The sequence below is a fragment of the Microcaecilia unicolor genome, chromosome 5 (assembly GCF_901765095.1).
Source record: "Microcaecilia unicolor chromosome 5, aMicUni1.1, whole genome shotgun sequence".
NCBI classification, from domain to species: domain Eukaryota; kingdom Metazoa; phylum Chordata; class Amphibia; order Gymnophiona; family Siphonopidae; genus Microcaecilia; species Microcaecilia unicolor.
The window spans coordinates 20726826-20753427 of NC_044035.1; the positions used below are offsets into that span (position 1 = coordinate 20726826).

The window sequence follows — 26602 nt, forward strand, 5'->3', positions numbered from 1 at the left end:
ATGTACTTCAACTGTAGTGGAGGAGTAGCCTAGGGGTTAGTGCAATGGACTTTGATCCTGGGGAACGGGGTATTGTCCCAGACTTTGAATGTAACCACAGAAAGGCGGTATATCAAGTCCTATCCCCTTTCCTTTTCCCTGTAGGAGCTTTGTGTACCTGTGGATAGAAAGAGAAAAAAAGACCTACAAAAGTCTCAACCTATTTTTTCCTTCACCTGTTCTGTAAGTTACACGAAGCAGGAAGTTACTTCAATGTGAGAGCTAAGAACAGATACCTTCTATGGGTCTAGTTCTATGTACTTCCTCGCCTCTTATTGGGATCTACAATGATTTAGGTTATCCTGTCAGGCTTCAGAAATGTATTCATGTATCTAATGTGTATTTTGGCTGTTTTGTATGCTTAATTGAAGGGATTAAACTAATTAAAGAGCCAGAAATAAAACTGGTCTCTATTAACAGATAACTAATTTGTGACCTAGTGACTTCTTTGATTATCTTTCCAAACAATACTAATGCTGTTCACAATTTGAGTAGGGCCAGATTTGTATAGAGTCTACATAAAGTATAACTTGTTTCCCCTTTTTGAAGTGGGGGTAAAAAGTAACCTACGGAACTCTGTAAGTCTGTGCTTTGAAAATAAGCCCCAGAGTAAACTAATATCCTTCTATTAGAGGTATATAAACTAAACAGTAAACCTTGTTTTATATATGTACTGTATTTTTCGGACTATAAGACGCACCGGACCATAAGACGCACCTAAGTTTTAGAGGAGGGAAATAGGAAAAAAATTTTTTTTCCTTTTTCCCTCCTCTAAAACCTAGGTGCTCCGGTGCGTCTTGTCCGAGTTCGGGATCGCCCTCCCCTACTCACGTCAGCGATGTTCCCTGGTGGTCTAGTGACGTCGGGGCAGGAAAGAGCCCCCTCTTTCCTGCCCAGCGCGCTGCTCTCTGTCCTCCTCCGTCCTCCTGTATGCTGCCTGACGGTCTCGGCGATATTCAAAATGGCTGCCGAGAGTCTTGGCGGCCATTTGAATCTCGCCGAGACCGTTAGGCAGCATACAGGAGGACGGAGGAGGACGGAGAGCAGCGCGCTGGGCAGGAAAGAGGGGGCTCTTTCCTGCCCCGACGTCACCAGACCACCAGGGAACATCGCTGACGTGAGTAGGGGAGGGTGATCCCGAACTCGGGGGGAGGGCGATCCGGAATCGTTACCTTCAGACTATAAGACGCACCCCCCATTTTCCTCCCAAATTTTGGGGGAAAAAAGTGCGTCTTATAGTCCGAAAAATACGGTATATACTAAATTTAAAAAAAAACCCTGTTTACATAAATCAAGAATAGAACTCGATTAAAAAAAAAAGCAGACAGCTCAAAAGTAACCTCAATGATTTCCGCTCAAGTGTGGCTATAATTTGGGCATGCTTGGGATAGATATGACAGGAGGACAACATTAGCAAAATTCGCCCCTTCCTCTCCGAGCACACCACCCGAACTCTCATCCACTCTCTCATTACCTCTCGCCTTGACTACTGCAACCTACTCCTGACCGGCCTCCCACGTAGCCATCTATCTCCCCTTCAGTCCATCCAGAACTCTGCCGCACGTCTTATCTTCCGCCTTAACCGCTATACTCATGTCACCCCTCTCCTCAAGTCACTTCACTGGCTCCCAATCGGATACCGCATACAGTTCAAGCTTCTCTTACTCACCTACAAATGCACTCGATCTGCGGCCCCTCCGTACCTCTCTACCCTCATCTCCCTACCCATAACCTCCGCTCTCAAGACAAATCCCTCCTTTCAGTACCCTTCTCCACCACCTCCAACTCCAGGCTCCGCCCCTTCTGTCTCGCCTCACCCCACGCCTGGAACAAACTCCCTGAGCCCATACGCCGTGCCCCCTCCCTACCCATCTTCAAATCAATGCTCAAAGCCCACCTCTTCAATATCGCCTTCGGCACCTAACCACTTCACCTCTTCTCAGGAAAACTTATCTACCCCAACTTGACATTTCGTTCTTTAGATTGTAAGCTCTTCCGAGCAGGGACTGTCCTTAATTGTTAATTTGTACAGCGCTGCGTAACCCTAGTAGCGCTCTAGAAATGTTAAGTAGTAGTAGTAGTAGTAAGATACGAGCAAAGGGTCACTGTTAGGATGCATTTGCAAACTGTATATGTGCATCTACCAAAAGATGACAAATGGATGGGCGTCCATTTTAGTCTTTATCTGCCACCATTCACTGTTGCTATGTACTAAACAAATCGCTAACTCTTCTTTTTGCGAAAAAGACATTTATGCTTATCAAATAGAAATGTGTAACCTGATGTACTCCGTAACAACTGCAAAGCAAAAAAAAAAAAAAGGCACACAAGAACTGTGAAGCACAATAAGGAGGAGCTGCAGAGAGACCACCATGGAACACAGATCTTTGGATAGGGCTTTCTTCACTTCACAATGTCTGACATTTTCAGAAAGGTGATGCCTGGTGATGCGGGGAAGGCACAAATGCTACACTAAAAGCTTACATTCGGTTGTTCCTTCAGAACAAGGAAAAAGATTGAATCCACATATTCAGAGGTATCAGATTTTATATTGATATCAGTTAAACTGGAATTGTTCATGCTCTGGGAACGTTAGCCCACGGAAGGTAAGAACGTCAAAGCTTGTCAGATGTCCACAGGCGTACCAGTACAACTCTAGACACAGGCTTCTGAAACCATTAGGCTAGGTCCCACCGCACCTTCAGAGTACACTCTCATGGACCTTCCTCCACCCCCATCCCGCTCTCTGTTGGAGTTCCCCAGGGATCTGTCCTTGGACCCCTTCTTTTTTCAATCTACACCTCTTCCCTGGGCTCACTGATCTCATCTCATGGTTTCCAGTATCATCTTTATGCTGATGACACCCAGCTATATCTCTCCACACCAGACATCACCGCGGAGACCCAGGCCAAGGTATCGGCCTGCTTATCCGACATTACTGCATGGATGTCCAACCGCCACCTGAAACTGAACATGTCCAAGACCGAGCTTATCGTCTTTCCACCAAAACCCACTTCTCCTCTTCCTCCACTCTCTATCTCAGTTGATGGCACCCTCATCCTCCCCGTTTCATCTGCCCGCAACCTCGGAGTCATCTTCTCTGCACATATCCAGCAGATAGCCAAGTCCTGTCGCTTCTTTCTCTTTAATATCAGCAAAATTCACCCTTTCCTCTCTGAGCACACCACCCGTACTCTCGTCCACACTCTCATTACCTCTCGCCTTGACTACTGCAACCTACTCCTCACTGGCCTCCCACTTAGCCATCTATCCCCCCTTCAATCTGTTCAGAACTCTGCTGCACGTCTTATATTCCGCCTGAACCGATATACTCATATCACCCCTCTTCTCAGGTCACTTCACTGGCTTCCAATCAGATACCGCATACAGTTCAAGCTTCTCCTTCTTACCTACAAATGCACTCAGTCTGCAGCCCCTCATTACCTCTCTACCCTCATTTCCCCTTACGTTCCCGCCCGCTCACAGGACAAATCCCTCCTCTCAGTACCCTTCTCCACCACCGCCAACTCCAGGCTCCGCTCATTCTGCCTCGCCTCACCCTATGCTTGGAATCAACTTCCTGAGCCCTTACGCCAAGCCCCCTCCCTACCCATCTTCAAATCCTTGCTCAAAGCCCACCTCTTCAATGTTGCTTTCGGCACCTAACCTTTATACCTTTCAGGAAATCTAGACTGCCCCTATTTGACGGACTGTACATTTGTCCTTTAGATTGTAAGCTCCTTTGAGCAGGGACTGTCCCTCTATGTTAAATTGTACAGCGCTGCGTAACCCTAGTAGCGCTTTAGAAATGTCAAGTAGTAGTAGTAGTCCCATCTCTTACCGCTCTGTTATACCTTTTGATATTCGCTGCTTAATTGTGCCCAGCAATCTTCTCAGTATATTGTAGAACCAACCCCAGAATGTTGCACTCTAAAATATGTTACCTTCACTCACCACTAGTGGGAACGCAAAACTAACCGTATTAAGACAGCACCATTGGGACACTTCCTGACCCACGAGAAAGGACGCACTCACTTAAATAAGGCTTGTTTCAGTTCTGTCCCCAGGGACCACAAAGAGGCCAGATTTTCAGGATATCCCTAATGAATATGTTTGCGAGATTTGCATGCCATGGAGGTAGTGGGCATGCAAATCTCTCTCAATACTCGTTAGGATTATCTTGAAAATCTGGCCTGTTTGCAGCCTTCGAGGAGCGGTCTAAATATTCATGAAGCCCAATAAACTGGATTTTATATGTTTTTTGATAGATCCTCCATTAATTTTGTAATTTCTGATTGGAAAGACTTTCCTCCAAATAAATCTCTCTACATCTGTTTTTCCTATTTTCTACGCCATGGAATAACTAAATAAATGCACCATTCGAGTTATTTGGCCTTTGGCATAAGCCTTTTCAGTTGTACTTCAAGATGAGTTACATTTAGGTATGCTTAGTATTATTGCTGACCCAGTACTAAGTTTGTACTTGAGGTAACGGGGGGGGGGGGGGGGGGTAAGTGACTTCCTTAAAGTCACGAGGAGCTGCGGAGGGATTTGAACTAGACTCCCCTGGTTCTCAACTCTCTGTTCTCTAACCATTAAACTACTCCTCCACTCCATTCTGAGCCATTTGTTAGAAATCCTAACAGGCCTCATTCTTTGCAATGTCACTCAGTTTAAGTTGCCACTACCAGGGCCGCCGAGAGGGGGGGGGGGCAGGGGGGGAAAACTTTCACCGGGCCAGGGCCTCCAAGGGGAGCCTGGCGCCGGGGTCAGGCCGCCAGTGCTGCAGTCCGCGGTCTCACCTGCCTGCCTCCACGGCTCCAGGCCCCCTTCATTCAAAGTGGCAGTCGCAGATCGCGTCTCTTCTGGCCTTCCCTCCCTGTGTCCCGCCCTCGCGGAAACCGGAAGTTACATCAGACGAGGGCGGGACACAGGGAGGGAAGGCCAGAAGAGACGCGATCTGCGACTGCCGCTTTGAATGAAGGGGGCTCGGAGCCATGGAGGCAGGCAGGTGAGACCGCGGACTGCAGCAGCGGGGGGAGCGAAGGGGGGGGGGGGTCTTGCCCCGGGCCCGGCCTAGTCTCTCGGCAGCCCTGGTCCCTACCTTGACCACGTGTACCGACAGTCCATCTAGTTTAGTGCTTTTCCAAAAAAGGAAGAGAGGCAGAGGCAGAATACTAACCGAAATAACACTTACGGGCTGGAGATTTTCATCCCTAATAAGGACAGCAATGGACTGAAAAACTGCTTAGCCCCCAATTAAAAGGCAAAGAAAGGGTGCTCCAATAATGGGTTGAAAAATGATCCAGACAGCTAGGATATACCACCATTATTCAAATAACTCATACATTTAGTTTAGGCCTGCCAAACCGTATGTCTGAATTAAATGGACCACAACATAGAAAACATCCCAGATAAACACTTAACGTGGGGCAATATTCTCAGAAAAAAAGCAAAAAAAGCCCAACACAATAGCAATAAAGTGAAGGTCAGCAAAGTTAAACTTAGTCCTAATAGATATAAAAGAGAGTTACTATGCCAAATTTAAGTGAATAATAATCTAACAGAAACTAAATTTTTTGTAAAATACATCAAGCTTACCTAAACCAACGCTGTGTCTGAAGTAAATCTCATAATGCTGTAAGAACTACTAGTGCCCTCCTTATGAAGACAATGACTATAGCTCAACCAATCAAGAGTCAGATCAACAATATTCGATCAATCAAACGTCAAATCAAAGAGAACCAATCAATTTCTAAATTAAGACCTGCAGGTGCCGCTGTATCTAAACTATAGATCCATCTTTGCTCCTTATGATTAAGCAGAGACATCATCAGGCTCATTTTCGAAAGAGATGGACGTCCAAAGAGTGACATAAATCAGCACTTGGACGTCCATCTCACAGAGACGTCCAAATTGGTATAATCGAAACCCGATTTTGGACGTCTTTCTCAGAAGACCATCGCAAGGACGTCCAAATCTCAAGAGGGCGTATCGGAGGTGTGGTCGAGGCGGGACTTGGACGTTCCTAAGACTTGGACGTCTTTGAGCCATAATGGAAAAAAGCAAAGACGTCCAGGACTAAAACTTGGACGTTTTCACCCAGACCTGTTTTTATTATGAGTAAGGCACAAAAGGTGCCCAAAATAACCAGATGACCACTGGAGGGAATCGGGGATGACCTCCTGTTACTCCCTCAGTGGTCACTAACCCCCTCCCACCCTCAAAAAAAGTGATTAAAAATATTACTTGCCAGCCTCAGATGTCATACTCAGACAGTGCATGCACGTCCCTGGAGTAGTTTAGTAGTAGGTGCAGTGCACTTCAGACTGGTGGACCCAGGCCCACCCCCCCTACCTGTTACATTTGTGGAGGAAACAGCGAGCCCTCCAAAACCCACCAGAAACCCTCTGTACCCACATCTAGGTGCCCCCCTTCACCTGTAAGGGCTATGGTAGTGGTGTGCAGTTGGGGGTAGTGGGTTTTGGGGGGCTCAACACACAAGGTACGGGAGCTGTGTACCTGGGAGCAGTTTATGAAGTCCACTGCAGTGCCCCCTAGGGTGCCCGAATGCTGTCCTGGCATGACAGGGGGACCAGTGTACTAAAAATGCTGACTCATCTCACGTCCAAATGGCTTGAATTTGGATGTTTTAGACTTGGACATCTTTGGTTTCGAAAATGGCCGAAAATCAAAGACATCCAAATCTAAGGACGTCCAAATCCAAGGTATTTTCGAACACAAAGATCTTTTTTCAAAATTGACCTTTTCCCCGCCTCCAAATTTGAATGTTCTACAAAGATGTCCAAATTCCAACTTAGACGTTTCTTTCAAAAATGTCCCTCCATATCACCTCCCTCTACACCCAGACGGCTGTCCACGTTATATATAGATTGCCGTGTTATGTTAAAGCATCTCCTCTCCTTAAGGATCTACATTGGTTACCTATCAATGAAAGAATTTAATTTAAGCACTGTGTTCTTTTTTTATCAGGTGGCGGTAAGGGCTCCCGTGCAATCCCGGCAGTAACCAGGCAGTACACACCAGTGCTACAAAAATAAACATATTTATTTTTTGCTGCTGTGGGTTCCCAGCGATACTTCCCTTTTAGCGAGCAGTAAGCCCATTAGTGCATCTATATTTTCACGCGCTGATTAGCACCAGATTACTGCGGAAGTCCTTACTGCATACAAAATAGGTGGCGGTAAGGGTTCAAGTGCTAATTTTTGGTAATGACTATGCGCTAATGGCAACATTAGTGTGTGCTATAAAGTCAAAATCTGAATACAGGATGAAATAAACCCACAAAATATCATCAAATATACAGTCCTCAAATCAAAAAAAAATCTGTGCAGGATGTCTATAAATATTAGAGGAAAAAACACTCAAAGAGCTCCAGGGAAACGCCTTCTGAGCTAAAAACTCTTCATCACTGGCAAAAAAAAACCACCACATATATAAGTGCAAAAACTAGCTTAATGTGCAATCAAAATGTATAAGTTCCTAAATGTTCTAACATCAATAAGGTGTCCTTTTACTTTATTTATTTACTTTTAAAAATATCTTTATTGAATCAGAGAGAAAAATACAACAGCGATGAGGACACGCCAGCAAAAACAATACACGTGGCAAAGGAATGTACGCATACATAAGCCAAATTCACTAATCGCACAACAATCTGCAAACTTGCCAAGTACAAATCTTCTCCTCCTCTAACTCAGTTTTTTGATTTAATCCCCAAAACCCCCCCTACCATCTCGCCCTCTCCCCCCACCCACCCTTCCAAAGGGATACTCAAAGGGTGACATCCTCAACAGAGGTCTCAGACCAGCACAAAGAGACATACCTGCTCCACAGATCACGATACTGACCATGCCCTACTGAGGTAGAAAATTTAAGGGAAGTGAGCAGCCAGCTAACCATTTCACACATGAGGCCGTGCCAGGCAGCCAGAGAAGTGGGGGGTGGGGGTGGGGGGGTCGGCTCCACCTAGGACTGCAGGATACACAGAGAGGCATACTTGAACGTCGCTGGCGATCTATTTCGGCGGCGGCGCTACAGCTGGCCGGAACCGTATTATCAAAAAAGATAGCCGGCCATCTTTTTTTTTTCAATAATACGGTGTAGCCCGGCCAAATGCCAGAGTTCGCCGGGTTTGAGATGGCCGGTTTGGTTTTTCAGCGATAATGGAAAAAAAATGCCAGCGATCTCAAACCCGGCAAAATCCAAGGCATTTGGTCATGGGAGGAGCCAGAATTTGTAGTGCACTGGTCCCCCTGACATGCCAGGACACCAACCGGGCACCCTAGGGGGCACTTCTAACATTTTTTTAAAAATATACAAATAGCTCCCAGGTGCATAGCTCCCTTACCTTGGGTGCTGAGCCCCCCAAATCCCCCTGAAACCCACTCCCCACAACTCTACACCACTACCATAGCCCTTATGGGTGAAGGGGGGCACCTACATGTGGGTACAGTGGGTTTGGGGGGGGGGGTTTGGAGGGCTCAACACTTAGCACCACATGTGTAACAGGTAGGGGGGGATGGACCTGGGTCTGCCTGCCTGAAGTGCACTGCACCCATTAAAAACTGCTCCAGGGACTTGCATACTGCTGTCAGGGAGCTGGGTATGACATTGGAGGCTGGCATACAGGCTGGCAAAAAAGTTTTTTAGTTTTATTTTTTTTTTAGTGTGGGAGGGGGTTGGTGACCACTGGGGGAGTATGGGGAGGTCATCCCCCATTCCCTCCGGTGGTCATCTGGTCATTTCGGGCACCTTTTTGAGGCTTGGTCGTGAAAATTAAAGGACCAATTAAACCCGGCGAAATACTGATTAATGCCGCTTTTTTTTTCCATTATCCGCAAAAGCCGGCCATCTGGTAGCCACACCCATGCCCGCCCTTGTCCCACCTTTGCTTTGCCGCCGACACGCCCGCTTGAACTTTTGCCAGCGCGGCGACGGGACATCGGCGATGGTGTCAAAAAAGCAGCTTTCGATTACAGCGATTTCACCGCTTTTGCGAGATCGCCGGCCATCTCCCGATTTATGTCGGAAGATCGCCGGCGATCACTTTCAAAATAAGCCTGATAGTACCATAGTAGATGACGGCAGAAAAAGACCTGCACGGTCCATCCAGTCTGCCCAACAAGATAAACTCATATGTGCTACTTTTTGTGTATACCTTACCTTGATTTGTATGTGCCATTTTCAGGGCACAGACCGTAGAAGTATGCCCAGCACTAGCCTTGCCTCCCAACCACCAGCCCTGCCTCCCCCCATCGGCTCTGCTACCCAATCTCCGCTAAGCTTCTGAGGATCCCTTCCTTCTGAACTGGATTCCTTTATGTTTATCCCGCACATGTTTGAATTCCGTTACCATTTTCATCTCTACCACCTCCCGCGGGAGGGCATTCCAAGTATCCACCACTCTCTCCGTGAAAAAATACTTCCTGACATTTTTCTTGAGTCTGTCCCCCTTCAATCTCATTTCATTTCCTCTAGTTCTACCGCCTTCCCATCTCCGGAAAAGGTTTGTTTGCGGATTAATAGCTTTCAAATATTTGAACATCTGTATCATATCAACCATGTTTCTCCTTTCCTCTAGGGTACACATGTTCAGGTCAGCAAGTCTCTTCTCATACGTCTTGTAACGCAAATCCCATACCATTCTCATAGCTTTTCTTTGCACCACTTCAATTGTGTTGAAGAAATTATAAAGGAAAATCAGTAGGTTTTTTTTTTTTTAATTTAGGGGTCTTTTCACTAAGGCGTACTGATGAGCATTTTTTAATAAGAAAAGTCGCTAGTAATATGAATTTACACTGCGCCGCACCAAGGCCCTCTTTTTGCAGTGAAGCTACATTTCCCAACAATAGTACCGAATAAGTCCAGTCAAATTTACAACAGTGCGTACTCTGCATTGCAGGATATTCAGTTCCGGGTACTTCACTGAGAGCATATCACTAAACAGAAAGGAAAAACCACGGGGCAGTGGGAGGATGACATGTGTGTTAAGTGTGGAGGGCACCTGGGTACATTTTTACTTTATTTATTTGGATTTATTTACCGCCTTTTTGAAGGAATTCACTGAAGGTGATGTACAGCAAGAAGACATCAAACATAAAAATATTCAAACAATATATGGCATAGTACACTACTTCAACCTATCAACGGGAGTTTAACTGTTAAATCATGTAGAAAGATGGTGTGGAGGTGTCCCTTTGAATTGGTGAATAAATGATGATTAAGCTCACCTTACAATTCACCTTACAGTTCAATTGTTAACAAAGTGAACCTCAAACCTCCTAGCAGGGAATTATACAAAAATATTGTTGAACCCCTGCTTCAATAGGAGTAAGATACTATCATAGGTTCTATTTAAGAGAGGCAGGAGAGAAAAAAACCCCAACGTAAAAACTCATACGACATGAGAAAACCGATGGGATAAAAAACTCAATTCCTCTCTCAAAAATTCTGTTTAAATCTTAAATTCAAACGGACACCAAACATCAAACCACCCCTAAAGACTGACTAAAGCCAGTAGAAGACTACCTAAAGAGAACCCTCAAAGCGAGGGTACAGCCTGAGGTACAATTTGTAGTACAGTTAAGCCTAACAATGGTAAGTATAAAAAACTTTTTAAACCATCTTGAAACTTACTTATATACTATACAACAATTAGAAAACCACTCAGGCCTATCCCCAAATACATCAAGTATGGAATACTTAGCTTCATCCAGATGAAACACCCTCTGGAAAAAAACTTTGGCCAAGTACCCCACGCTAAGGGACTCCGGAGTCCTGTATAGTTGCTGCAGCGGCGAAAAAACGCCAACCCCTCAACAAGAGCGCCTTGTTTCGCCAACCTCGTGGCTGCCTCAGGAAGAGGTGTATCTAATAGTACACTACTTACAATATTAACACAATACACAATTTCTAGCGCCTTATGACTGAAGAACAAGGAGAGTTAAGGAAAACAAAGAAAAAAAAAAGGACAGAAGAATGAAAAAAGAAAAAAAATTAAACCACTGAAACTAATAGAAAGAAGGAAGGCCAACAAGGCAAAACAAACAGGGCTAGATCAAGACGCAGACTAAGGCTAGGTGCCAGATTATCCCTAATATAAACGAAACTCCTTTACTGTGTCCAGAGAGGATAGTTTATATTGAATTCAATCTTTTTTGAAAAGCTGACCTCTCTGCTAAGTGGTTGACTAAAAAGAACAACTTTTGTGTGGAAACAGCTACAGTCAAAGTAAAACAATATGTCCTGATTGTCATAAAACTTAAAAAAAAAAAACACAAACAAGCCCTATCAATTTGTACTTAAGAATGTTCTGTCCTCAAAATGACTTGCACTGTGTAATATTGCCAGACCCATACATTTTCTGTTTAATGGGGAGTTGCGGGGGTTTGGCCATCATAGTAAGCGCACAACTATGGAATGGCCTCCCAAAAGCGGTGAAAACAATCCATGACCACCTGAACTTCAGGAAATCACTAAAAACCAACCTCTTCAAAAAGGCACATCCCAATGACCCCACGTAAACCTCTTCACCCAGGAACATAACATGACTAATGATCGCACTGGACATCACGCAATCTTCATCCCTTCCGATCTTCCACATATACAGTACATAGTGACATAGTAGATGACGGCAGAAAAAGACCTGCATGGTCCATCCAGTCTGCCCAACAAGATGAACTCATGTGTATACCTTACCTTGATTTGTACCTGTCTTTTTTAGGGCACAGACTGTATAAGTCTGCCCAGCACTATCCCCTCCTCCTAACCACCAGCCCCCCCTCCCACCACCAGCTCTGGCACAGACCGTATAAGTCTGCCCAGCACTATTCCCCGCCTCCCAACCACCAGCCCCGCCTCCCACCACCGGCTCTGGCACAGACCGTGTAAGTCTGCCCAGCACTATCTTCGCCTCCCAACCACCAACCCCTCTTCCCCCCACCGGCTCCGCCACCCAATTTCGGCTAAGCTTCTGAGGATCCATTCCTTCTGCACAGGATTCCTTTATGTATATCCCACGCATGTTTGAATTCCGTTACCATTTTCATCTCCACCACCTATACATCTATACAACCTGTATTTGTTATCAACCGACTGGGCAAACGCCTTTGACGGTATTATGTAAGCCACATTGAGCCTGCAAATAGGTGGGAAAATGTGGGGTACAAATGCAATAAAATAAATAAATAAATTATATGAAGTAGGTAGCTCTGCTACTGGAAGTCTGTGTTGATTTGTTGTGTTTCACTTTTTAGTCTCTCATTTTCTTTGCAGAAGTCCTGACCTTGAGACAGCAGTGTGAAATGCTGGCCAATGTCAGTTGAGGGACTTTTCTGAGGAGCCGGAGGAGGCAAGATAAGTGTACCTTTTCGTTGTTAGAACATTTAGAAACGTATAAAGTTTGATTGCACATTAAGCTACTTTTTGCACTTATATATGTGGTGTGGGGTTTTTTTTGCCAGTGATGAAGAGTTTTTAGCTCTGAAGGCGTTTCCCTGGAGCTCTCTGAGGCTTTTTCCACCCACTGTAATTATTCTGCTATTTATAGACATCCTGTACAGATTTCTATTTGATTGAGGATTGCATATACCACACTATCTCTTATTCCTAACATGAACTCTTTATACATGACTGCTTAATCTACTACGTCACTCATGATCTTTAATGTAATGCCACTTGTATCTCTCACTCCGGAATGGCGATCGCCATGACGGAACAATGTAAGCCACATTGAGCCTGCAAATAGGTGGGAAAATGTGGGATACAAAAGCAATAAATAAATAAATACCTGATGATATTTTGTGAACATTAATGTGTGGACTTTAGTTCAGAAAATAGACCATTTTCCAGCAGCGGTAAAAATGGTCTCACTGTGCGGGAAAGACCTGCATAAGGCTGCAGCTTTGTAAAAGGCTCTTGAAGTATTTTATAAAAGGCTTCAAGCTTAGTGAGACTTTTATAAAATACTATTGCATTTTTGCGAACACCGAAATGTCCACTTTTCAATCTAGATGACCTATAGAAAGCTAGGCTAGGCTGATAACTATTCAGCACTTCAATCGAAATGTTTAATTCTGTGTATTCTGGAGGTGGAGCCTTATAGTCAGAGGATATAAAAGGCAATTCTATGAACTGAATGCTAATATTTACATAAATGTGCAGAATATTAACACAGACGTGTAGGTATTCACTTATGTGCATACTGTGCATAGGCCAGTATGCCGTCTGTTCTGTAAATATACATCTTACACAGAGGACCAGATTCTGTAAATGGCGTCCATAAAAAGCATGTAGTAACATAGTAAATGACGACAGATAAAGACCTGTAGGGTCCATCCAGTCTGCCCAACAAGATAAACTCATTTTACATGGTATGTGATACTTTATATGTATACCCCAGTTTGATTTGTCCTTGCCTTTCTCAGGGCACAGACCGTAAAAGTCTGCCCAGCACTGTTCCCGTACTAAAAGTTCTGAAGATTCTGGAATCCTAAAGAGTTACAAGATTCCGGAATCCCAATTAGAAGCAACATTCCATGTAGAACCCCAAAGAGTAACATAGTAACATAGTAAATGACGGCAGATAAAGACCTGTAGGGTCCATCCAGTCTGCCCAACATGATAAACTCATTTTACATGGTATGTGATACTTTATATGTATACCAGAGTTTGATTTGTCCTTGTCTTTCTCAGGGCGTAGACCTTAGAAGTCTGCCCAGCTCCTGTTTTGTTTCCCAATTACCGGCTTCGCCACCCAATCTCCGCTAAGATTCCATGGAACCATGTAGTGCTAGTCTATACAACACATCTAAAGTTAGGTGCATTGTATAGAACAGTGTTTCCCAAGTCGGTCCTGGAGTACCCCCTTGCCAGTCTCAGTACCCTTCTCCACCACCGCCAACTCCAAGCTCCGCCCTTTCTGCCTCACCTCACCCTATGCTTGGAATAAACTCCCTCAGCCCATACGCCAAGCCCCCTCCTTGCCCATCTTCAAATCCTTGCTCAAAGCCCACCTCTTCAATGTCGCTTTCGGCACCTAACCATTGGACCTCTCTCCAGGAAATCTAGACTGCCCCCAATTTGATTGACTGCACTTTTTGTCCTTTAGATTGTAAGCTCCTTTGAGCAGGGACTGTCCTTCTTTGTTAATTGGACAACGCTGCGCAACCCTGGTAGCGCTTTAGAAATGTTAAATAGTAGTAGTAGTTTTTAGGATATCCACAATGAATACGCACGAGATTGATCTGCATTCACTACTTCCATTATATGCAAATCAATCTCATGCATATTCATTGTGGATATCCTGAAAACCTGACTGGCAAGGTGGTACTCCAGGACCGACTTGAGAAACACTGGTACAGAATAGGGCACAGGAACAGGGAACACGCCTACACTCAGGCATGGCCATTTACACCACTGAAATCCTGGTGTAAATACCCGGGCATAAATGTAGGTGCCTTCCCCCGAATTATATAACAAGGCGCGTAAATTTGAGGAACATCCTTGACATGCCCACACTCCTCCCACAGCCGCGCCCTCTTTTCAGCTGTTCCATTAGAATTTACGTGCGCCTCTTTTTAGAATACGCCTAAAAAGAAGTGCGCATAAATTGCAATCACTGCCAATTAGTGATGATAATTGACTATTATCAGCCAATTATCATGAGTAACTGGCTCATAACTCAACTGAGCTACTCATCACGCCTTATAAAGAATCCAGGGGTGAATGTATTTCCAAGGGAGCATAAGCATGGGTAGGACATATATTTGGGGGGAGGGGAAAGCTCTCGCTTACACGCATAAATTCCAGAACACTAAGATACATGCATTCCTGTTAAGCATGCTGCTACCTGGCTATGCTATAATGAAAGCTGTTTTGTGATTTGTGATACTCTTTTGATGATTATACATTTATATATTTTGGAACCTGCCTTGAACGTCTGGTTCAGTTCAGGAAGGCGGTATATAAGTAGTTTAAGTATTGACACAGACAGAGAAGTAAGGAAATTCCAGGAAATTAAAAGGCCATCTCCTACGACCATAGATAGGTCAGACTGACCAAACATTTCTCCAAAGTCATCTTTGTCTTTTTTTTTTAATTAAAATTTAAGAGTTTCTTTTTCAACTGGAACTGATTTCCTCAAAATCCAGACTACCAACCCCCCTCCATTCACTGCTCTGAACCACCTGGAAAATCTGCTGAGGGAAGTAAAGGCCACTGCATCCAGAAACGTCATGCACAGAAAGCCAGCGTTAGAGAGAAAAGACCAGGCAAGAAGCAGGAAACTACAGAACTCACCTCTTCACGCAATTTTATCAACTGCAACACGAGCGCAGAGACAAAAAAAAAATGGCAGGAAAGAAAGATCAGTTTATGACAGGGTACAGAATTAACATTGACAATTTATCTGTTTACATGTTTAGCATTTAAAAATCACAGAGAAAAAGCGGTAAACCTAAGACAACATGCAGAGGGTTTTTTTTTTGGGGGGGGGGGGTGGCTGGTGCTGAATGAATAAAGATCACTTTCTTGCACTGTCACATTAAACAAAAGAGCAGAGTATGAAATTCTCTTTTAAAGCCACATCTGAGATGCCGTCATCAAACAAAGAGGAACAACTCCACAGAAGTGTGTATAATAAAAGAAGGAAACACATTTACCGTTTCGCTCTTCTGAGGCAGCGCAGTTGAAGTGGTCCTGAAAAGATGTTTTTAAGTATTCTCCATTTATGTTTTTTTTTTTGACAACCGATTGCTTATTTTACTGACAAATCCAGCATGATACATTCATTCATTAAAATCAGGAAAAGAAAGACACGTTTGCCTAGTGATACACTAATGATTAGTACGGTTACAACAAAGACAACGCTGTCGCTAACCCTGGGTAGACTTTGTTGGGTTGCGAGCCAGCCTTTTCAAGTCAGTTTAGCAGAAAAAGTTTACTTGAACTTCACTGGTTCTGGAAAAAGAAGAAAAAGAAGAAAAAGAAGGTGCCCTGCTGGAAGGCCGACTGTGGAACACCACTCTATTTATGAATTAGGTTATCAATAGAAATCAAACAAAATAAAACATGGAAAAGAAAATAAGATGATACTTTTTTTTATTGGACATAACTTAATACTTTTCTTGATTAGCTTTCGAAGGTTGCCCTTCTTCGTCAGATCGGAAATAAGCAAATGTGGTAGATGACAGTATATATAAGTGAAACATCCAAGCATTTCATTGACAGTTTAACAGGGTGGGGATGGGTAGGAGGTATGCATAGGAACATCAAAGCATTTCAGAGATAGTCCAACAGGATGGGGGTGGATAGGTGAGAGGAGGGTGATAAACAGAGCAATACAACTTTATGGTTTATAATGGGCTAGAAAACCCAGAGCTTCTTAAGTCCTGTTTGTTGGGTGTCAAAATATTCAATCATTCTTATTTCAAAGGTCTTACGTTCCTGTATTGTTCAGTAAGAATACTGAAAGGTAATTTTAAAACAATACAGGAACGTAATACCTTTGAAATAAGAATGATTGAATATTTTGACACCCAACAGACAGGACTTAATAAGGACCTGGGTTTTCTAGCCCATTATAAACCATAAAGTTGTATTTCTCTGTTTATCACCCTCCTCTCACCTACCAACACCCATTCTGTTAGAATATCAATGAAATGCTTTGATGTCCCCACGCATACTCCCACCCTCCCACTCTGTCAGACAGTCAAAGTAATGCTTTGATGTTTCTCTCATATATACTATCTGCTACCTCATTTGCTTATTTCCGATCTGAGGAAGAAGGGCAACCTTCGAAAGCTAATCAAGAAATGTATTAAGTTATGTCCAATAAAAAAAGGTATCATCTTATTTTCTTTTCCATGTTTTATTTTGTTTGATTTCTACTGATAACCTTTAAGAGTGGACTAACACGGCTACCACACCTCTCTACTATTTATGAATGGAAGTCTTTTGCCCGCTAGAAGCGGCTTGCTCTCGGTATGGCTCTTGCTAAAAGGATGGTAAGAAGCCGTCTGCAAAATGAGTACAGCTTGCAGACTCGCCTCTTCTCGCTTTCTAAAAGGCCAAACCACTGCACAAGACTGCTTTTAGGGCTCGACATGATGGGTGATAGGAGTTAAATGGAAAACAAACTATTCTAGCAAGCAGAGAAAAACGGTAGCCTCAAAATTGTACACATATACGTATGTATGTGTGCATGTACGCTCACGTTTGCACAACGGGTGGGACATTAAACAAACGTGTGCAGAAAATGAAAAACTGCCCATTGTTTATTGCTAAAAATCACGGAAACTAAGCCTTACATAGCTAGAGCAGATTCCATCGGTAGAAGCAACAGCAGCAATGCCCTGCTTATTTATTTATTACGTTTGTACCCCGCGCTTTCCCACACATGGCAGGCTCAATGCGGCTTACATAGTAACAATATGAAGAATTACAAGTCGTAAAAAGAATATACAATTTGTAGTAAACGCAAGTTATTAACAAGTTGATTTTGTTAATATCAGTTAGTTTTAGAATGCGATTAATAGAAGCCGCCGAAGGAATCTATCACTTATTTCCTCCATCAGGTGTCTTTGTTAAGTACAAATCTTTGCATCTCGGTTAAGAGAGTTTAGGGTATCACAAGGTTCATGGGGAACAAAACGGATGTTTTACTCTTGAAACACAACTCCTTTTGAGAGAGAGAGAGAGAGAAAAAAAAAAAAAACTCACCCTGAACATGCCCCATCCCTCTGACCAATATCACAATATTTTCAGAGTAAGATTGTCCCCAAAATGTTCAGGAAATCTATGCTTTTGTAAATTAAAAGCTAGATTCAACGCTGCATCAAAAATATGCACCATGCCAAACAAAAGCATTAAATATGCACAGCTGGGTGTTTGGGACAAATTTAAAAATCAACCCAAACAATTACCTTCCTTAAATGACCTGCGCATGCAAAAATAACAAAAGCTAGGCAAACTGTGATACTTATCCAAGGCAAAAACTAGTGGGAAAACTGCAACGAATGAGCAAACGCTGTACGATTTTTACCCTAAGTCGGAACATGATCGAGGAAAATCCCTTTTCAGGCTTTGTGAGATAGAAGAACTTTCCAGAACCTTAACACAACAAAACTGCATTAGCCAACGAACTAGTGCCTGACTTGAAATGTTTGGGCTGTTAAAGCGGGAGGGGGGGGGGGTAGCGCGGGTAGGAATAAGGGGGTCATTCCTTTCTCACCCTTTTAAGCCCCTTTTACCCTGCTAACTGCCACCATGGTCTCCCTTGTCCTGAAAAGAGCAAATGGTGTGAGTCTTTATAAAAGAGACGGGGGAAAAATCTTGGAGGAGTCGATCACATTGTTATCTTTCCCTTTCCAAGGCCACCATTCTTCACTTAACTAGAATACTTAAAGGGCCAAAGTTTAAAACTACCCCTAAATTAGGGTCCATTTGGGCTGCAATACAGCTGAGGGGTTTGTCTCGTTCCTCAATAGGTTCCAAACAAAAAAAATGCTCTATCTGGTTTGTGCTGCTTGGCTGATTTTAAGCTTCCAGTAGGATTTGTAGCTAAGCTAAGCAATGACCCATTTTTCTCTCTGTCTAAATGCTAGCCTGAGAGATATTCATTCAACAAAAGATATATTTTAGTTTTAAATTAACAACAGTTGGGCCAAGGAGAGAATGCAATGAACTGGACTGTTATTAGTGAACTTAGCATATTCTATCAGGAGACGTAAATTGTATGAAAATGTGTGCCACTTCCATTTTAGGCTACGATAATCAGCGGATTTTTTTTCTTTTTGTTTTTGTTATACACAGATTTTTGTTTCAGTACAGAATCATCTGCTCCTTTGTAGGCTGAAAAAAATCTGGTTTACGCTGGTTTGAACCAGTGGAATCTCTAGTGGCTTAGCCTTCTGCTGTTGCGACTAATATCGATGCCGTGTGTGTGTGTGTGTGTGTGCGTGCATGTGCGCGCCTGGGAGGCAAGTCACATGACATGGAAAAGCACCGAATTGTTTAAAATAAATAACTAGAAAGCTGATAACGCTAGTGCCGTATCTGTCCGCCTACAGATAACGGAGTGAATGCTGAACTCTATTAAGCGGCCTTTTAACACGTTATCGCTGGGTCGAACACACAGTTTTCTGAACCGATGATGGCTGTCTATTTAATTTTGCTATAAACCCTTGCCATATAACGAATAGATTTGTGTCTGGTAATGATCTGCTCTGCTAGGGCTATATGAAATGATACCGGTCTGCCTTAGATCTCTGGGAATTAAATTGACCGGCTTTGCCCCCTGTGCGGCTGCCGCTGCAGTCTGACATACTTCATATAAAGTCAGTCCAAGTCCAGCTCAAATTTGCAGTATTAAAAAAAAGCAACCGCACCTTTGCAAACAACTTCGTAAAAAATATTCTGAGTATCTGTCAAGCTAAGTCTTCATTATTTTCATTATTCGGTGATGACCGTATATTGTCCCCATCTCTCTTGAACCTCCCGATTCTTCATAATTTACTGAAGTTCATTAATGATACCACTAAGATTCACATTTTTACTTCTGCAGAGATACCAGATTTTTAAGAATATATATATATATATATATATATATATATATATATATATATATATATATATATATATATATATATATATATATATAAAAAGAGATTCCCCCCCCCCCCAAAAAAAAAAAAGAAAAACTGAGGCAGGCACTTAGGAAGCTGCAGAGCTATGAAAGTAAAGCCCTGGATTTACATACAGCTTTGCAGGGCAGAACATTTTGTTCCGTTTAGTTTCCTGTGTTGTTTTTAGTTTTTTTTTCCATTTAGTTTTTGTTTCCGAGACAATGATGTTAATAGTGCGCAATCTTCACGAAGCCTTAAGCTATTTGCAACGTGCGTACAATTCTTTACGAAGAGCGCATACTATTGACGACACATGAAAAAATAAAGCCCTGAATTTTGGAGCATTTCCTGTCATTTCAGGCTAAAAACAACACAACGTTTCCAACAAATGTGCATCCCTAGTTTAAGGGCCCAAAACATTCTGCTGGTGAGAAAGTCGGCATAAGGTTCAGAAGCCTTTAAGACACCGACCACTTAACCATTACTCTAAGAGACATCCTGCCCATGGTAACTGTCTCTGAACATATTTTAAATCAGCAAGGAAGGCACTTCAAGCATAATTCAGGTTAAACATTTGTCCTGTTTATTTGTATCTTGCGCAGTGTGTGACAAAATTGTCAAATGAATTTTTAGAAGATTTTGAGATCTTACTTGAAGAAGCCCCTAACTTCATCTAGTTACATAAGGAGCCAGCAGTTATAAATGGGTTATGCTGCCCTCAGATACCAGTTCAGGTTTCAGCTGTTGTACTGCGATCGCACAGATCCAGGTTCGGAAAAAGAACAGTCTCTGCTACTTTTGTGATGCCAGGGAGCAGATTGTTTCACACCTATAAGGCAATAAATCTGATACAAGTATGAATCATTCTGCTCTACTCAACTCCAATGACCCTTTTAAAACAGCAAAACCTCTTTATTCTTATTGCACGTCACTTTGCCTTGAGTTTTGTTATTAGGCAGTTAAAGAGCGGAGGAGTGGCCTGGTGGTTAGGGTGGTGGACTTTGGTCCTGGGAAACTGGAGTTCGATTCCCACTTCAGGCACAGGCAGCTCCTTGTGACTCTGGGCAAGTCACTTAACCCTCCATTGCCCCATGTAAGCCGCATTGAGCCTGCCATGAGAGGGAAAGCAGATACACAATGACCTGTTAGTTGAAACATCGGCGTTGAATGCTTGTGCTGCTATTCCACTAGCAACATTCCATGTAGAAGGCTGCGCAGGCTTCTATTTCTGTGAGTCTGACGTCCTGCACGTATGACTCACAGAAGCAGAAGCCTGCGCGGCCACATTGGTGATCTGCAAGGGCCGACTTCTACATGGAATGTTGCTAGTGGAATAGCAACATTCCATGTAGAATCTCAAATAGTAGCAACAGTGGAGGAGGAGTGGCCTAGTGGTTAGGGTGGTGGACTTTGGTCCTGGGGAACTGAGGAACTGAGTTCGATTCCCACTTCAGGCACAGGCAGCTCCTTGTGACTCTGGGCAAGTCACAACCCTCCATTGCCCCATGTAAGCCACATTGAGCCTGCCATGAGTGGGAAAGCGTGGGGTACAAATGTAACAAAAATAAAATAGATACTATTGGAGATTCTACATGGAATGTTGCTACTATTGGAGGTTCTAGATGGAATGTTGCTACTATTGGAGATTCTATACGGAATGTTGCTATTCCACTAGCAACATTCCATGCAGAAGCCTGCGCGGCCACATTGGTGATCTGCAAGGGCCAACTTCTACATGAAATGTTGCTGGGCAAGTCACTTAACCCTCCATTGCCCCATGTAAGCCGCATTGAGCCTGCCATGAGTGGGGAAGCGCGGGGTACAAATGTTAACAAAAAAAAAAAAGTCTAAATATATAAGAAATATATGCTATTGAATTAACACGTGTGGGTTAATGTTGCTGTCCTAATATACAAAAGCTAGTGCTAACAGGCCTTACGTTTTCCCACTGCTTATTTAAAGTCCCAATATTTGCCATACACTTTCCCTTGCTCTAAAAGAAGAATAAAGTTTATTGTGCTTTTCACTTCATAATGAAAGGCACTCCAACATGGAGAAATTGCATATAATATCAATAGTAGTGAAACTCTTCTACCAATACAGCCTTAAAGGGGCATCCGTTTCTCACATTCTGAGGCTCCGCTTTAGGATTTCACCTTGGTTAATAAATGCATTACAGTGGAATCTGACATATTTCCGTGAAAAAGCTAGGGGATGTGCCTTTCTGGGTGCACATGCAGTTTGTTTGTGTACCTTAAATTTAGGTGGCACTAATTCAATTCAAAACGCGTCACTCTCTGAATTAACAATTAATTGCAACAAAGAGAGTCCAAATCTCCCGTAAAAAACACCAGAAAAAACAACAAAAACGGAAGATATACAGAAAGGCCAAACTAAAATCGCAAATGTAAAAAAGCCAAATTTATTTATAAAGACCCTACACGGTCCGTGTTTCAGCCAAAGAGGCCTTCTTCAGGGGTCTAAAATAAAACAAAAATACAACACATATATCATAAAAATTAATAAAACATCATAAATACATAAGCATGTATATTTAAAATAAACATAAAAAATGTAAGATATAAGATAAACCGCATTGAGAAAAGTCTCAATAAAAATATATATCAAATCTACAAAGGCAGTATCTATATATATAAAAGGCAACCCCAACGTTCTGAAGCCTCCACGGAAGTTGAGGCGCCCGAGATATCCGGTGTGCCCTGGAGTGTCTGCACCGCCCTCGCGTCAAAACGTCATGACGTCGAGGGCGGAGCTATTGACACTCGAGGGCCGAAACGGCCCACAGCGAACAAGGCAAGTAGCTTCGAGGGACGGAGGGAGGGGGCCCCTTGCTAGCGCCCGTTTCATTCCGCTCAGAAACGGGCATTTTTTCCTAGTGTAGTAATAATGGTAGAAGTTTAAAACATAAACATATAAGATTATCTTGGAACCTGAAGAAGGCCTCTTTGGCCGAAACACGGACCGTGTAGGGTCTTTATAAATAAATTTGGCTTTTTTACATTTGCGATTTTAGTTTGGTCTTTCTGTATATCTTCCGTTTTTGTTGTTTTTAACAATTAATTGACCAAAATGTTCATCAAGGCAGCGGCAAACATACAGTCCAACTTAAACAGCCCAACGCCCAAATGAAACTTTTAGCTATTTTAAATATTAGAAACTTAGCAGGCTCATGTAAATCCCCTAATGTGTCTGTCCCACATGAACTTTATCTTACCACAACATCACTTTGTATTTGTTCATACCGGAGTCAGCGAACGCCTTTCCGGTACTCTGTAAGCCACATTGTGCCTGCAAATAGGTGGGAAAATGCGGGATACAAATGTCACAAATAAATAAATAAAATAAATTTTTATAAGACCTCAGTAGTGACTTGTTTCACAAGGGTCACTCTAACCTTGTCTCGCCTACAAAGTGAATCTACATGCTGAAGTTAATTAAGTAGCACTGATTCTATATGTTAAGTGAAATGAAAAAAAATACATCAGAAGTTTGGACATAAATGAATAAATTGAAAGAAGCTCTAAATGCTATAGACCCGTGAAGAGGCAGGTCGAGAAAAGGGTACAGTGGCCCTTGTGAAACAAGTCGCTGCTGAGGTCTTATAAAATTCACATGAGCCTGTTAAGTTTCTAATATTTAAAATAACTAAAAGTTTCATTTTGGCGCTGGGTTGTTTCATTTGGACTCTATGAATTAATACACATTACATTGATCAAAATGTGTTAAAATTGTTTTTATTGTTAAAATGAATGTGTAAAAATAACCGAGAATAAGCCAGAAAACTGGGAAAAATGGCCTAAAAGAACCAAACCAAAATATATTGCCATAGATAAAGCAGTATCCTGTGACCACCACAAACTAAGCTGGATATTTCAAGGCAGCCTTACCTCACAATTAGGTGCAAAACAAGAAAAATATTCTACTTTGCAAATGCTTCCATGGTACATGACTTAACGTGTGTTAAAATCAAAATTCTTTTGTATATCCATATTATACCTAGGAAGACAATATTCAGCCGAGACTTAACAAATTATTTAGTTCGTTTGAACTGATCAGCCATTTCCCCACCCCTTCCTATCTGGTTAAATTTTGTCTGTACAAAATTTCAGTAGTCGGCAGGGTGGGAAACTTTCAAACTCATGAATAGACTGGGTAACTCTTGAAGTTACCTGAAGAAATCATTCTGCACAACAGACCCATGCGTATGTTGCATTTTATAATGCGTTCACATTTCTAGCAACATCTACCGTCTGACAAACTGAGGCACAATTGCAACAGCAAATCCAGTCAAGAAATGAGATGGAAATCAGCTGATTTATTCTTGGCGTTGACCTGCACAGGAGCTAAGCTGCTTTTTGCTACTGTTTCTATCCTACTTAAAGGATCCAAGTATTTCCACGCACCTACGTAGAGGTCTGTAAGGGGCCCTTTTACTAAGCAGCTGTAAAAAGTGGCCTGCGGTAGTGTAAGCACATGTATTGGGCATAAGCTGGGCCAGTTTTAAATCTACAGAAAAAGGGCTTTTTTTTAATGGGACGGGAAAAGGGCCTGCGGTAAAAATGAAACCAGCACACGCCAAAAACCGGCCTGAGCCTTTAACGCCACCCATTGATCTAGCGGTAAAGGCAGTAGGTGCGCGACAAGTGCCGATTACCGCCAGAACTGGCACACATAGGAGGAAATAAATAAATAATTCATCTACCCATTATGGGTGCACGGCAAATCTAAAATTACAGCCAGGAGGGCAACGCTGGCCTGGCGGTAGTCTCATGTGGGCGCATGCTGTATGTGCATAGAGCCTACGGCGGCTTAGAAAAAGGGCCCCTAAGTGTATGTGGCAGGGTAGGTGAAAGGGGTAAGTAGTACAAAAGCAGGCTTTTAACAATATAGATATATATACACACACACACAAACACTTATCCATTTGGCATAATATGGTTTGCTAGCAAAGTGTGAAAACTGAAGTTTCAAATGTTAAAGCATAGAGTTTTGTGTATAGCAGAAAGGATAAAGCACAACTAAAAAGAGAACAAGGCACTAAGCGGCAGCGTACCAAGGATGGGGCGATGGGGGCGGTCCGCCCGGGGTGCACGCTGCTGGGGGAGGTGCAGAGAGCAGCTGCGCGTCTGTCGGCTCCGCTGGTTCCCTGCTCCCTCTGCCCCCGAACAGGTTACTTCCTGTTCCGGGGCAGAGGGAGCAGGGAGCCAGCAGAGCCGAGAGCCATGCGGCTGTTCCCAGCAGCTAAAAATGCACCCGCGGGGGGGGGGGGGGGGGGGGGGGGGGTCGTGCTGCATCAAGGGAAGGGGGGGGGGGGGTGTGCATTGGCAATCCGCCCCAGGTGGCAGCCGACCTAGGATCGTCACTGGCACTAAGACGGAATATTTTCAGTGGTATTGGATACCGTTTTAGGGCCCATATCCACTGCATATCACAAACTCACCTCCAAGTTCCAAGTCATTTTTAATGGGCTGTGTACGCAAAAATGTTCTTTTGTACAACGTTTTAGAAGTTGAGTTCAAATGTGTGCACTAAGAGCCAAGTCCATCTCAACAAGTATAATGGAAATAATATTAAGGATTTCCAAAATGTTATTGTTTTCATAAAAATATTTCCATATTAAGGGCTCCTTTTACTAACGCACACTAATAGATTTAGGGTGCGCTAAATCACTAAGGGGGTATTTTACTAAGGCTTAGCTTTGAGTTATCTGCAGCAGAGTCCATTTTATTCCTATGGGCTTCTTAGCATTTAGCGCGCAACAATTGTCAGCATGTGCTAAATCCATTAGCGCACTTTAGTAAAAAGTGCCCTAAGTTATTTTAACATGTCATTTGTTTTACACAGTTAGACAACATCAACTGCTAAGATCAGGAAGATGCTGATCTTTGATGCGTTGCTTTACAAAACCTAAGCATTCCCTCCGGACAACGCCATAGCCCAGATAGGTGTATTTATTACCTTATATATATGGTGGATAATAGAGTATAACACTATCTACTATTACAGAATTCTTGTTTATGCCAGTGGAGGTTTTTTGACTAAGGAGGAACCTGTATCATAGTCTCTAAGAGTTTCTGAAGTCTTTTCCTCCATAGAGACAACACTCAGTATATTCTTTCTTGCCTGTATTTGTATAGTAGTTTACAACACCTAAGCAATTTGGAGCAGTATCGTTTATTTCTTGTTTGTGCTCTGTTTGCCATGAGCGCAGGATTCATGATCTGTGGGCGTCTGCACATGTGCACGGATCATCGCTCCACAGCCCAATCAGTTGTACTACCCTCTTGCTCTGGATGTCGAGCGACGAAGCTCTATTTTTTTTTAAAGGGCACTAAAAAGTGGTGCTAATTTTACAAAATCAATTTGGCAAGTAACTGATAAACAGTTTATATACCGCATCTAAATATACATTGTAATTACTTTAACAGAGTAAAGAGTTGGCGGATGGATGTAAGATGATGAATGCATGAACAACGTAACTAATGGAACACGTCGCCTAATATCACACATAGATGTAAGGTCAGAGCGTGTGTGTCAGAATCTGGGATTCATGAATTACAGCACAGAACGTCAGTTTCAAGCAACTAAACCAGAACATAAGATTTACGGAGGAAATAAAAACAGAAGAAATTCTTCTGAGATGTAGCGAATGCAAGCCTAGCGTTTGGCAAAGCTAAGGTGTACACACTCTTTGAAAATGATAGTTCAAGGTGAGAATACAGCTGTTAGGATAAGCTGAGAAGTGAGACTGCACCTCCTTTGGTGCTCATGTATTAATCAGCCACTCTGTCATATCTTTAACGGGCTCAAGAAAAGGCTTCAGCTAGTTTATATTGTCTGTGCTAGGTTGGTGTGATGCTAAATATTCAGAGCAGCCTTGCTAAGTGTCAGCTTCT

At 42.9% G+C, this 26602-nt stretch overlaps 1 protein-coding gene across 2 annotated transcripts in view; it reads right to left on the reverse strand.

Moving 5' to 3' along the window:
- Positions 1-26602, reverse strand: part of VTI1A (vesicle transport through interaction with t-SNAREs 1A) — a 673595-nt gene that overhangs the window by 518989 nt on the left and 128004 nt on the right. The gene's annotated exons all lie outside the window — the stretch shown is intronic.